This window comes from Littorina saxatilis, linkage group LG1 (genome assembly GCF_037325665.1).
Source record: "Littorina saxatilis isolate snail1 linkage group LG1, US_GU_Lsax_2.0, whole genome shotgun sequence".
Classification (NCBI taxonomy): domain Eukaryota; kingdom Metazoa; phylum Mollusca; class Gastropoda; order Littorinimorpha; family Littorinidae; genus Littorina; species Littorina saxatilis.
Window position 1 is genome coordinate 11,651,155 of NC_090245.1, and position 12,500 is coordinate 11,663,654.

At 42.2% G+C, this 12,500-nt stretch overlaps 1 protein-coding gene and 1 long non-coding RNA gene across 2 annotated transcripts in view; both read right to left on the reverse strand.

Annotated features, from left to right (window-relative positions):
• Positions 1–2,046, reverse strand: part of LOC138962098 (sodium- and chloride-dependent transporter XTRP3-like) — a 130,910-nt gene extending 128,864 nt beyond the window's left edge. The window contains exon 1 of the mRNA XM_070333821.1: positions 1,588–2,046. The gene's annotated coding sequence lies outside the window, so the exon portion shown is untranslated. The remainder of the gene's footprint in view (positions 1–1,587) is intronic.
• The window catches only part of LOC138962134 (uncharacterized), a 264,299-nt gene that overhangs the window by 133,886 nt on the left and 117,913 nt on the right, over positions 1–12,500 (reverse strand). The gene's annotated exons all lie outside the window — the stretch shown is intronic.

Below are 12,500 nucleotides of genomic sequence, written 5' to 3' on the forward strand. Positions count from 1 at the left end.
TGGGGGGTGGGGGGGGGGCATAGTTACCTGGGGGTTAACTCATTACTGCAATGCAACAAGCAGTGTCACCTTCAATTTTTTATTTGTTTTTTATTTTCAGTCTACTCAACAAAACAGCTGACCATTTTTTGACACATTGCCTTCGGTACGTAGATGCTCGCCTGTCTACAATAGGTGCACTACCTGTAAATTATAAACATGTTGATATTTTGTTAAATGGTAGCTATAATTAACCTTCCTCTTCGCACTAACAGGTTTATTTTTGAAAATGTGCAATCGTTTATTTGTGAATCTGGTCGTTTTTGTTGATAAGTTAGACTGACTCAGTGCGCATATTCATGTAAACAACCTTACAACTCTTATTGTGTATGCACTCTCCAAATATGTCATTGGCGAACTACTGCTTATATGCCACTGCACTGGATTACTGTTTATCATGATTTACTATGTAAATTCTCTTTTGTATGCGCTAGCTACTTTCATCTTTTTACATGTCTCTTCTGTTCTTTCTTCCCTCCTCCACACTGTCTACCAGACACTAGTTGAATGATTTGATGACAACACTGAACTGGTAATAACACCTGGATGTAAGCCTTTCATATTCACGTTAAAGATCCCACGATTGACAAAAGGGTCTTTCCTGGCAACAATTTATAGGCATAGATAAAACAAAAAATGTCCACCAAATACCCGTGTGACTTGGAATAATAGGCCGTGAAAAGTACATATTCGTCGTAATGGCTTGAGATTTACTGGCCGATGTGAATGCGTGATATATTGTGTAAAACAATTCCATCTCACACGGCAGAAATTAATTAATTTGTAAAGCGCGGAGAGCACAGTTCATAGTGGTTCGCGCTATATAAGCTCTCATAATAAATAAATAAATAAATAAATAAATATTCCTTTCCTGTATCCCCGACAATAGACCGTATCCTTGGTTGCCTTTTTGGCAAGGTCAGAGGAAAGCGGCCGTGTAAAAACCCACTCACAAGAAATTCGAGTGTTAGTCGGAGTTGTAACCCGGCCACACAGCCGGCAGAACTTGGAAGAGAAAGAGATTCGTTACCTATACCCTGGCCTTAGAAAAATGTCAACAACAAAAAGCAAAACTACTAAACCCTGAATTGCATCATCACATTTAAGGGCAAAGACACAGGATGTAAGTTCTCTACGCTTACAAAACATCGGAGCATAGCGTGACACAAATATAATTAGGCCAAAAAATAAATAGGTCTGTTTACGGTAACCCGACCGACCCTAGTTTTTAGGCCCGACCCTAATCTTTTTTTTGGATCGTCTGAAAAAAACAAAAACGCATCCAAAATAGAGCTGTTTGCGCTCAAACAGCAGACGACAGAAGGGAGGTAAGCTCAAAGTACTGTTTATAGTTATGTTGGGCAAAAACAGGGATTGATGAGAAGAAATGAACTGTGAAACATCATAGAGAGGGGAGAAAAAAAAATGGAAAGAAAATATAAAAAAAATATAAAATAAAAGCCGACCTACCGACCCTATTTTTTCACTCTATGTTACCGTAAACAGACCTTTTTTGTTTTTGGCCTTACTTGTGAAGTGTCAACTTACAGGATTTTCCGCGCCGGTAGAGGCGGTGGAGCAAATCGTAGCCACTGATTGTATACGCTCAACACACTGACAATAAATACTTTGCACAACTTGTGTTCCTGGTTGACTATTTCCACAGAATCAAGTATAAGAGTTACGTGGTTGTTTATAAACACTGAAAAGCTGACTGATGAAGACACACACGTACCGCTGTCAGTCTGGTCACCAAGCGCAACAACAAAAAAACCAAAAAAAAGGGCAAAAACTCCGAACTGAGATTTAGCAGAATGGTTTCGCACAGACACACTGAAGACACACACTGACGTGGCACACACCAAGGTATCCGAGCACAGCAAAGTAATGTAATAATATAAACCACGTGCAATTCTCAGCCGTGATCGCCGTTTCAGCTACGGCTTTGCACTGCACTCCGGAACAGCAAAAACTGATCTCGGTTTCTAAGTCGTGTGCTGCCTTCGCGCCAACATCGCGCGGATTAGTCGGTCTAGTCACAAAGCGTGCCTTACACCGCTCTTCGCTTACACCGTTGGCCTATCGGGTCCTGCAGGGGAGAGGGGGGGGGGGAGGGGGGAGGGGGATTTTGTCAAGTAAAGTTCTGGATTTGTGTAAGATTCTGTGTTGCATTTGCTTGAGGTGGGTGCTGAGCTAGGTCGGGGGGGGGGGGGGGGTGGTATAGGGGAGGAATGAGGGGGGGGGGGGGGTACTGAAAAGTGTATGAGTGTGTGTGTGTGTGTGTGTGTGTGTGTGTGTGTGTGTGTGTGTGTGTGTGTGTGTGTGTGTGTGTGTGTGTGTGTGTGTGTATGTGCGTACGTGCGTGCGCCCCTCGGTCTGGGTGATAGGGATTGTGTGTGTGTGTGTGTGTGTGTGTGTGTGCAAAAAACAAAATAAACATCAGAAACAATAAATACTGAGCATGGCACACTCCTCTTCGTGAAGACTGTTCCGCTCATATCTGGCCAATCTTTTGTGTGGAATAAGACCATATGTCCACTTTGACACATACCAAAAATAAACATCCCAAAGGAGCTGCTTGCTGGGGTGGTTGTAATTTTTGAATGAATTAATTTCTTTACGTTTCTAACAAAATTAATTCATAAAAAAAATGACAATTATCCCCCTTCGTGTGTACACGCAAGCACAAGACCAAGTGCGCACGGAAAAGATCCTGTAATCCATGTCAGAGTTCGGTGGGTTATGGAAACACGAAAATACCCAGCATGCTTCCCCCGAAATCGGCGTATGCTGCCCGAATGGCGGGGTAAAAATGGTCATACACGTCAGTAAGAACCGACTCATGCAAAAAAGAAGAAGAAGAAGCATTCGAGGTCGGTGCCCGCTTAATTTCCCGAGCAGAAGAAGAAGATGCAGCAGAAGAAGAAGAAGAGGACAAAGCGTGTTTCAACGGTGTCTATCTGAGGGCAAACAATGCAGATGGCGACCCGACACCTCCGTTCAACCAGGGATCAGCCATGATGGATGAGTGTTGGAGGCGCGAGACCGCCACGAGTCACGTGTCACGTTGCAAATCTCGTTAACGCTCGTGCTTGACGCGATCCCTCTCACTTCCGGTAGCGGGTGCAAATGTGGGTCTACGACCGCCGGATAGAAAGTGGGCCTCAGGCGTGTGACGTATCGACTAGCATGCCGCCATTTCCTTGCAACCCAATGACGTCATGATATTGCACTGTTGGTGCTGGTGCACTATTGGAATCAGTGCACTGGTTGTCACACATTTGGAGGCATACCCATTTTCGAGTCTAGTTAAGTGCTGGTCACATGGCAGATTTTCGACCAACTTTCCCCCAAATGTCAAGCGAGTTTAGTCGCCGCCAAGTCAAATGATAATCGCTGCCCATGTGAAAAGCCCAACCGCTCAAACTAGTTTTAAGCGGCGATTCTCGGCAGACTTGAAAGCCAGTTCAGCTATCGGAGCTACCTCCTAAAATGCGGCCGGGGAAGAGCAGTTTGGAGCTAACCAATCGATAAGAAAAGTCTGCACAAAATCCGTCTACGCTGAGTCACGGCCGAGTCGCGGCTAAATCTGTCCTTAATCGAACCTAAATCGTTGGGGCCGTTCACATGGCGGACTGTTCGCCTACTTGGCCTCAACAACTCGGGAACGATTTTAAACCAAAACAAGAAATTCCTCCGAGGTAGAAAAAACACCCCCCGTCCTTACCATTCTCACTGCCACCAACTGAGAAGGTTATTTCCCTTTGACCATTAATATGTCCCTCAAGTTGACCAACGACATTCTGTCTGCTCTGGATGGTGGTGATGTGTCTGTGCTCACCCTACTGGACCTCTCGGCAGCGTTTGACACAATAGATCATGTCACACTGCTGAGCAGGCTCCAGACCTTGTATGGCATCTCTGGTCCAGCGCTGGCATGGTTTGAGTCCTACCTTACGGACAGAACTCAGGCTGTGCTTGTCGATGGCCAGAGATCAGCCCCAGCCCCCCTTGTTTTCGGTGTCCCTCAAGGCTCTGTACTTGGCCCCGTCCTCTTCATTATGTATACCAAACCCTTGTCTGCCCTCATTCAAAATCATTCCGTTTCAAACCAGTCTTTTGCTGATGATACCCAGTTGTATAAGCCTAGTTCCCCCGCTGAGACACATGCCGCCATCCAGACCATTCAGACCTGTATCTTAGATGTTAAGTCATGGATGGTAGAAAATAAGTTAAAACTAAATGATGATAAGACAGAGGCACTTCTGTGCATGAAAAAGTCCACTAAGTTCCCAAATTCTCAACCTTCGTCTGTCCAAGTAGGCAATACCGACATCTCTTTCTCTTCTTCAGCTAGAAACCTCGGCTTCACCATCTCCTCAGACATGACACTCAACAAGCACATCTCCAACATCTGTAGGTCCGCATACTTTGAACTCCGCAAGATCGCAACCATCCGCCATACTCTGTCCGTTCAAACTACAAACACTCTAGTCTGCTCTCTTGTTCTTTCTAAACTTGACTACTGTAACTCTCTTCTCTCTGGCTGTCCACTCTACCTCCTGCACAAACTACAGAAAGTTCAAAATTCTGCAGCACGCCTGATCCTCAAAGCACGAAAAAAAGATCATGTCACACCACTTCGCCGCACACTCCACTGGTTACCCATCCAAGCCCGCATTGAATACAAACTGTCCACTCTCTGCTTTCACTTCTTCTCTGCCTCGTCTCCTGCTTATTTCTCTGAACTTCTCACTGTATACACTCCTGCTAGACAACTCCGCTCCTCTTCTGATAGCCGCACCCTAGTCATCCCACACACAAAATCAAAAGCATATGGACAACGCACTTTTGCATTTTGCGCATCTACTCAATGGAACTCTCTCCCCTCTCACATTCGCCACTCTCAGTCAGTACAGTCATTCAAGCGAGCACTCAAAACTCACCTCTTCCTGAAACACAACTCCTAAAGTCGCAACATTTTGCCATCCTGTTCTGTAACGGTTCCATCTCTATTCAGCTTGTTATTTTTGTCTTTTGTTTTAAATTATTATAAATATAATTTTTCACTGCAGTAGTCCTTTAACTTTAACCCTTAGCTGTAGGCTAGATATGCACAAGTCATGTCGGTGCCACATAATGCTGACACACATGTTCCTGTGCATAGTTTATGGATAACGTGTAGTTGGGAAGTTAAGAGTAGAAATAATTAGTATTTAGTGTAGGAGGAGGGTTGGGGGTGGGTAGGAAGGGGGTGGGTATGGTTTACTTTGAGCAGGTCGGTTTCAGTTTTAATAAACAATTTTAGAGAATTGTGTATCTTATATTTGAGTCTTTCGTGTTTTAGACATTGATGCATTTAATAGTTTTAACGAGTTGCCTTTTGTTTTATCATTCTGGTGTTTATCTAGATGTGCTGTGTATCTTATAAGAAGTTCTTAAAAGTTCGAAGTTATTTTAGCATATAGGTTTTTTTATGGTCTTAACAGTTAAACATGTATTACGTTATCATTAAGATTCATGCTTTGTTAGCACTAAGCAGTTGTTTTAATCAGTCTGGTTTTCTCTTGTTTTCATCTTATGAACATTCTAAATGTTAGACTAACTTATTGTCTTGTACAGAATAACAACTGTGTGAATGGTGCTATACTGAATGAAAGAGTGTGACATGAAGTTCTTGTACATCATTGTAAAGAGTGTGAATGACGTTTTAGTTTAGATGTCAAGCGCTTAGAGCAAGCCTTTTTAACGAAAGTTTTTGATTTAGCGCTATATAAATGTTCTTATTATTATTATTATTATAAGTCCTTGTAGAATCTTAATCCACCAATAACTCCCTAACCGTGTGTTTGACTGGTCCCAATTTTTGTAAGGACCGTCTCAGGAATGTATAGAACCTGTTCACCAAGTTTGGCGACGATCGGTCCGTTCATTCTTGAGATCTATATGCGAACACAAACACACAAACAAACAAACACATCGACCGAATCCTATACACACCCCTATACCGGGGGTGTAAAAAGTTGAATAAAAGTTGGTTGAAAGTCTGCCATGTGAACGGTGCTTTATTATGCATTGTGGTGCAATTATCGGAGGCGAGTGCATTCTGCAAAGTGCACTGTCAATGACTGCAGCTGTTGTCAAGATGACTTGGTCACACGGGTGTGCATACATTGTCATGAATCCCAGTGTGATAGGTGGTAGCCTGTACATGTACATGTATAAGCTATCGGTTTAAATAACTGCATCGAAGGTCTCTATTTTAAGCTTTTTTGGCTCACTGGCCGTCTCGATTGGGTTGCTGCATGGTTGATCGGTTTTATGCTAACGTTCAGAATACAAACAATGAGGAAATTCGACCTATCGTGTGAAAACTGACAAATCGAACATTCCTGAAATGTCAAAAGACTACTGCAAGTTTTCTCCAATCTGGCAGTCTTTTGAACAAATTGACAACCAGGTGCAGCCTATACATTGAGAACGATATTGTTTGCTTTGATACGGACTTTTCGTATACATATAGTGTAAGTTACTCTCTCCTTATTTCTCTGATATTAGAATGAACATTTTGTGGTTTTGTTTCTTGTGACAGGGGAGGCTACCGCTCCTTTCGCAACGGACTCTGCACCCGGGTTGTTGGCCTTTAAAGTCAACACTTGCGAGCAGGGATGGGACTCGGCATGATATGTTCAGGTAATGGCATAATATGACCACTGAACATGTTCGTGCTGTTCCCATTCTGCGAACTTGGGATGGACAGTGGTCTCCCGGTTCGGAACTTCGGGACGAAGTTCATTTCAAACGGGGGCGATTGTGACAGGGGAGGCTACCGCTCCTTTCGCAACGGACTCTGCACCCGGGTTGTTGGCCTTTAAAGTCAACACCTGTGGTTTGTAGAGTTCTGTTTGTGATAGGGTCTTGTGGTTTCCGATTGTCTGTATGTTCATGGAAACCTTTGGGTTTGCATAACAGTTTTTATAGGGCTAAGAAATTAGCCCTAACATTTTCAATCCTGTTTGATTGCTCTTCGCTTCCCGAGGTGATCGTAGTGTTTCGGCACACGGTTACATTCTTTTAATTTGTTACCCTGTTGCTTTGCTCTCTTGGGTGTATGGCATCATGGCCAATTTAATTTTTCATAAAAAGTTTTAAAAAAAGGAAAAGCAGTTAGGGTGAGACTTTCAAGAAAAAATGCTGTTTTGATGAAGATTTCTGCGCTTGAAAGTTTAAACTGCTTTATGTATTCAACCTTGTGCATTGTTCATGCGTATGTTTAGTTACATATGCCATGGATCAACAGTATACAAAATTTGTTGTTTTGTGTATGAGAATTAGATGTGACTTTTCACCGCATCCATGCCTTTTTGTTTTTCTCAACAAGTTATTGTTTAGTTCAGCCTTGCGTGGTGGTGAATGCTGAGAGCTGTCACAACGATCTGTTTCACTCAACAAGTTATTGTTTAGTTCAGCCTTGTGTGTTGGTCAATGTCAAAAAATGTCACAACGATCTTTTTGTTTTTCTCAACAAGTTCTTGTTTAGTTCAGCCTTGTGTGGTGGTCAATGCTGAGAACTGTCACAACGATCTTTTTGTTTCACTCAACAAGTTATTGTTTAGTTCAGCCTTGTGTGGTGGTCAATGCTGAGACCTGTCACAACGATCTTTTTGTTTCACTCAACAAGTTATTGTTTAGTTCAGCCTTGTGTGGTGGTCAATGCTGAGAACTGTCACAACGATCTTTTTGTTTCACTCAACAAGTTATTGTTTAGTTCAGCCTTGTGTGGTGGTCGATGCTGAGACCTGTCACAACGATCTTTTTGTTTCACTCAACAAGTTATTGTTTAGTTCAGCCTTGTGTGGTGGTCTATGCTGAGAACTGTCACAACGATCTTTTTGTTTCACTCAACAAGTTATTGTTTAGTTCAGCCTTGTGTGGTGGTCAATGCTGAGAACTGTCACAACGATCTTTCTGTTTCACTCAACAAGTTATTGTTTAGTTCAGCCTTGTGTGTTGGTCAATGCTGAGAACTGTCACTACGTTTTTTTGTTTCACTCAACAAGTTATTGTTTAGTTCAGCCTTGTGTGGTGGTCAATGCTGAGACCTGTCACAACGATCTTTTTGTTTCACTCAAAAAGTTCTTGTTTAGTTCAGCCTTGTGTGGTGGTCTATGCTGAGAACTGTCACAACGATCTTTTTGTTTCACTCAACAAGTTATTGTTTAGTTCAGCCTTGCGTGGTGGTTAATGCTGAGAGCTGTCACACCCATCTTTTTGTTTCTCTCAACAAGTTATTGTTTAGTTCAGCCTTGTGTGGTGGTCAATGCTGAGAACTGTCACAACGATCTTTTTGTTTCCTTCAACAAGTTATTGTTTAGTTCAGCCTTGTGGGGTGGTCAATGCTGAGACCTGTCACAACGATCTTTTTGTTTCCCTCAACAAGTTATTGTTTAGTTCAGCCTTGCGTGGTGGTCAATGCTGAGAACTGTCACAACGATCTTTTTGTTTCACTCAACAAGTTATTGTTTAGTTCAGCCTTGCGTGGTGGTCAATGCTGAGAGCTGTCACAACGATCTTTTTGTTTCCCTCAACAAGTTATTGTTTAGTTCAGCCTTGCGTGGTGGTCAATGCTGAGAGCTGTCACAACGATCTTTTTGTTTCACTCAACAAGTTATTGTTTAGTTCAGCCTTGTGTGGTGGTCACTGCTGAGACCTGTCACAACGATCTTTTTGTTTCACTCAACAAGTTATTGTTTAGTTCAGCCTTGTGTGGTGGTCAATGCTGAGAACTGTCACAACGATCTTTTTGTTTCACTCAACAAGTTATTGTTTAGTTCAGCCTTGTGTGGTGGTCAATGCTGAGACCTGTCACAACGATCTTTTTGTTTCACTCAACAAGTTATTGTTTAGTTCAGCCTTGTGTGTTGGTCAATGCTGAGAACTGTCACTACGTTTTTTTGTTTCACTCAACAAGTTATTGTTTAGTTCAGCCTTGCGTGGTGGTCAATGCTGAGAGCTGTCACAACGATCTTTTTGTTTCCCTCAACAAGTTATTGTTTAGTTCAGCCTTGCGTGGTGGTCAATGCTGAGAACTGTCACAACGATCTTTTTGTTTTTCTCAACAAGTTATTGTTTAGTTCAGCCTTGCGTGGTGGTCGATGCTGAGACCTGTCACAACGATCTTTTTGTTTCCCTCAACAAGTTATTGTTTAGTTCAGCCTTGCGTGGTGGTGAATGCTGAGAGCTGTCACAACGATCTGTTTCACTCAACAAGTTATTGTTTAGTTCAGCCTTGCGTGGTGGTCGGTGCTGAGACCTGTCACAACGATCTTTTTGTTTCCCTCAACAAGTTATTGTTTTGTTCAGCCTTGTGTGGTGGTCAATGCTGAGAGCTGTCACAACGATCTTTTTGTTTCCCTCAACAAGTTATTGTTTAGTTCAGCCTTGCGTGGTGGTCAATGCTGAGAACTGTCACAACGATCTTTTTGTTTTTCTCAACAAGTTATTGTTTAGTTCAGCCTTGCGTGGTGGTCGATGCTGAGACCTGTCACAACGATCTTTTTGTTTCAATCAACAAGTTATTGTTTAGTTCAGCCTTGTGTGGTGGTCATTGCTGAGAACTGTCACAACGATCTTTTTGTTTCACTCAACAAGTTATTGTTTAGTTCAGCCTTGTGTGGTGGTCAATGCTGAGACCTGTCACAACGATCTTTTTGTTTCACTCAACAAGTTATTGTTTAGTTCAGCCTTGTGTGGTGGTCGGTGCTGAGACCTGTCACAACGATCTTTTTGTTTCCCTCAACAAGTTATTGTTTTGTTCAGCCTTGTGTGGTGGTCAATGCTGAGAGCTGTCACAACGATCTTTTTGTTTCACTCAACAAGTTATTGTTTAGTTCAGCCTTGTGTGTTGGTCAATACTGAGAGCTGTCACAACGATCTTTTTGTTTCACTCAAGAAGTTATTGTTTAGTTCAGCCTTGTGTGGTGGTCGATGCTGAGACCTGTCACAACGATCTTTTTGTTTCACTCAACAAGTTATTGTTTAGTTCAGCCTTGTGTGGTGGTCGATGCTGAGAACTGTCACAACGATCTTTCTGTTTCACTCAAGAAGTTATTGTTTAGTTCAGCCTTGTGTGGTGGTCTATGCTGAGAACTGTCACAACGATCTTTTTGTTTCACTCAACAAGTTATTGTTTAGTTCAGCCTTGTGTGGTGGTCGATGCTGAGAACTGTCACAACGATCTTTCTGTTTCACTCAACAAGTTATTGTTTAGTTCAGCCTTGTGTGGTGGTCTAAGCTGAGAACTGTCACAACGATCTGTTTCACTCAACAAGTTATTGCTTAGTTCAGCCTTGTGTGGTGGTCAGTGCTGAGAGCTGTCACAACGATCTTTTTGTTTCACTCAAAAAGTTCTTGTTTAGTTCAGCCTTGTGTGGTGGTCTATGCTGAGAACTGTCACAACGATCTTTTTGTTTCACTCAACAAGTTATTGTTTAGTTCAGCCTTGCGTGGTGGTCTATGCTGAGAACTGTCACAACGATCTTTTTGTTTCACTCAACAAGTTATTGTTTAGTTCAGCCTTGTGTGGTGGTCGATGCTGAGAACTGTCACAACGATCTTTTTGTTTCACTCAACAAGTTATTGTTTAGTTCAGCCTTGTGTGGTGGTCAATGCTGAGAACTGTCACAACGATCTGTTTGTTTTTCTCAACAAGTTATTGTTTAGTTCAGCCTTGTGTGGTGGTCAATGCTGAGACCTGTCACAACGATCTTTTTGTTTCACTCAACAAGTTATTGTTTAGTTCAGCCTTGTGTGGTGGTCAATGCTGAGACCTGTCACAACGATCTTTTTGTTTCACTCAACAAGTTATTGTTTAGTTCAGCCTTGTGTGGTGGTCGATGCTGAGAACTGTCACAACGATCTTTTTGTTTCCCTCAACAAGTTATTGTTTTGTTCAGCCTTGCGTGGTGGTCAATGCTGAGAACTGTCACAACGATCTTTTTGTTTCCCTCAAGAAGTTATTGTTTAGTTCAGCCTTGTGTGGTGGTCAATGCTGAGAACTGTCACAACGATCTTTTTGTTTCACTCAACAAGTTATTGTTTAGTTCAGCCTTGTGTGGTGGTCAATGCTGAGAGCTGTCACAACGATCTTTTTGTTTCACTCAACAAGTTATTGTTTAGTTCAGCCTTGTGTGGTGGTCAATGCTGAGACCTGTCACAACGATCTTTTTGTTTCACTCAACAAGTTATTGTTTAGTTCAGCCTTGTGTGGTGGTCAGTGCTGAGAGCTGTCACACCCATCTTTTTGTTTCACTCAACAAGTTATTGTTTAGTTCAGCCTTGTGTGGTGGTCAATGCTGAGAACTGTCACAACGATCTTTTTGTTTCACTCAACAAGTTATTGTTTAGTTCAGCCTTGCGTGGTGGTCAATGCTGAGAGCTGTCACAACGATCTTTTTGTTTCCCTCAACAAGTTATTGTTTAGTTCAGCCTTGTGTGGTGGTAAACTGTGGGGACTGTCCCATCCATCTCGTTTCTACCTGTCACCCTGTGTATGTGTGAGGAACACAACCCACAGAGTGTTAACAGTGCTAACTCCTGGACACAGTCTCATGGAATCACGGTTTTGTTTTTACATTTCATCAAGTTTTGACTAAATGTTTTAACGTTGACTGGGAATCGAGACGAGGGTGGTGGTGGTGGACTGGTGGTGGTGGTGTGTGTGTGTGTGTGTGTGTGTGTGTTGTGTGTGTGTGTGTGTGTGTGTGTGTGTGTGTGTGTGTGTGTGTTGAGCGATTCAGAGAAAACTACTGAACCGATCTTCATGAAACTTTGCATGAGAGTTCCTGAGAATGTTATCCCCAGATTTGTTCTCTCTTTTTGTTTTATAAATGACTTTGATGGCGTCATATCCGTTTTTGTGTCAAAGTTGAGGCCGCACTGTCACACCCTCATTTTTCTATCAAATTGATTAAAATTTTAGCCAAGCAATCTTCCACAAATCCCAGACTATGGTTTTGCATTTCAGCTTGGAAGCTTCAACAATAATGAATGAGTTTGGTCATTAAAAATCTTAAAATTCTGATTAGAATCAAAATTGTAGTAATCTACCCCCCCAACAAAATAAATCTTATTCTTTATCATTGTGTGATTCCAAAAACATGTAGATATGTTATGTTTAATTAAAAACAAAACTAGAAAGTTAAAAAATCAGAGAAAAGAGCCGTTATACTGGCTTGTCAATTTCGGTGCGTGTTCCACGTGAAAAGTGTCAGCGATTTCCTTGCCGTGGGGGATTGACGAAGCTACATTGCCTTGGTAAAAAAAAATGCAATGCCTTTAGTTTCATTCTGTCAGTTCGACAGATTCACTCAATTTAGTAATTTCGCCTTACGCGACTTATTTTGTCCCCCCCCCCCCCTCCCCCCCACTTTTATCTTTTATTTTGTCTTTCTCTGAACGTC